A 2,110-nucleotide genomic window follows, 5' to 3' on the forward strand; every position below is an offset into this window, starting at 1 on the left:
CTTTTAATTGCTATATTTAGACCATTATATTCAATGTGCTTATTAATATGCTAGGACTTAAATCTATCATTTATTAGTTGTTTTCTGTTTGTTTCTTCTAGTTCTCAGTTCTGTTTCCCATTTATTGCCTTCCTGTGAGTTACTTGAGTTTTTTATTGTAGAATTGTATCTTAATTTATTTATAGTATTTTTTGAGTATATTGTTTAAATAGTTTTCTTAGTGGTTCCTGTGGTTATTACAAGAGACAGAAATTATCACAATCTACTGATACCAGCATTTTACTACTTAGAGTGAAGTGCAGAAACCTTATTTACATTTAGATATGTTTATTATTCCTACTTTCTTTTTTTCTTGCGCAGGGGCCATGCTAATCTTTTCTGTATCGTTCCAGTGTTAGTATATGTGCTGCTGAAGCAAGCACTGTTGTTCTCACTTTTAAAATATAATTGCCGTAAGTATTTCTTCTGTAGATCTGAGGTATTCTTTTTATTTTAAGATTTCATTTATTTGAGAGAGAATGCACAAGCAGGAGGAGGTTCAGAGGGAGAGGGAGAAGCAAACTCCCCAAGGGGGTCCATGCAGGGCTTGATCCCAGGACCCTGAGATCATGACCTGAGCCGAAGTGAGACACTTAACCGACTGAGCCACCCAGGCGCCCCTGAAGTGTTCTTATTTTTTAATGGGTAGTCTTACCACTGAGGTGTGCAGTGTGAGGGCTGGGGACATTCACATTTTCAGCTTCCTCATGGTTCCACTTGACTCCACCTAAGCACTGACCCACACTGCCTGGTTGCAGATAGGTAGATTGGAATGTCTTTGGTTTCTCTGACACTTTCCCCCAAAATGTGTGAGGGACCACATGCACCAATTCATAGCCTCCCAGTAGATGTAAGATCAGCTTGCCACTGGGTCTGAGACTAGTGGAGGGAGAAGGAGGTGATACCTCATCCTGCCATGGTGCTGTAGTGTGGGGGGGCAGGCTCAGCTTCCACAGAAATGGCAGGAGAGGTGAGATGCTGTCTAGTCCCAACCCCTCTGCCTTGTTCCATTTCACTGATTTAAAATACAAAATAATAATTTTTTAGAGAAAAATCTCAGAGACGATCTTCAGGACCTAGCTACTCTAACAGTTCTTTGACTTGACACCAAAATAATGGTGGATAAAAAGAAAACTGACAAATTGTTCTTCATCAAAATTTAAAACTGTTACCTATAAAAGATGCTGTGAAGAGAATGAAAAGACAAGCTATATACTAAGAGAAAGTATTTCCAATCCATATATCCAACAAAGTATTTCTATCTAAAATATATAACAGTATCTCAAAACTCAGCAGTTAAAAAATCCAATTAGAAAATGATCAAAAGACACGAATAGCATTTCACCAAAAAGGACATACAGATGGCACATAAGCCTGTGAAAAGCTGTTCATTATGTAAATGAAAATTAAAACCCCAATGAGATATCACTACATACCTATTAGAATAGATAAGGTAAGAAATAGGGTTAGCACCAGTTGCTGGTAAAGATGCAGAGTAACTGGATCACCCCTACAGTGCTTGTGAGAATGTAATATGAAGCCATAATAGTGGATGACTTTACCAAATAAAAAAAGATAGCATTAGAAGCGTTCATAGGATGATGTTTTGAAGATCCTCATGTTAAATGGTTGAGTAGATGAAGTTGAAAAGATGACCAAACTGAATGAAACAGAGCAGTGAATGAGGTAGCAGAAATACCAGTATAGTATAATGTCAAAAAACAAAAACAGAAAGTATCTTAAAAAAGAGCAGTCAAGGGGCACCAGGGTGGCTCAGTTGGTTAAGCATCTGACTCTTGATTTTGACTCAGGTCATGATCTCAGTGTTGTGAGATCGAGCCCTGTGTTGGGCTCCGCCAGTCAGTTGCTCAGTGGAAAGTTTGCTTGAGATTCTCTCTCCCTCTCCCTCTGTCCTTCCCCCCCCCTTGTACTCCCTCCCTCTCTCTCTCAAATAAATAAATAAATAGATAGATAGATGGATAGATAGATAAGTAGATAAATAAAATCTTTAAAGAAAGGATCAGTCAATGTTTAAGTGGTCAATGTTTATGAGAAATATAATTTAGAAATT

The 2,110-nt window shown here is 38.0% G+C and overlaps 1 non-coding gene across 1 annotated transcript; it reads right to left on the bottom strand.

Annotated features, from left to right (window-relative positions):
- Positions 1-319: 319 nt before the first annotated feature.
- LOC121101498 lies at positions 320-422 on the bottom strand. The gene has a single exon (XR_005833498.1). It is a non-coding gene; the product is annotated as a U6 spliceosomal RNA (small nuclear RNA).
- Positions 423-2,110: the final 1,688 nt, after the last annotated feature.

Source organism: Ursus maritimus, unplaced genomic scaffold (genome assembly GCF_017311325.1).
Source record: "Ursus maritimus isolate PB19 unplaced genomic scaffold, ASM1731132v1 scaffold_10, whole genome shotgun sequence".
NCBI classification, from domain to species: domain Eukaryota; kingdom Metazoa; phylum Chordata; class Mammalia; order Carnivora; family Ursidae; genus Ursus; species Ursus maritimus.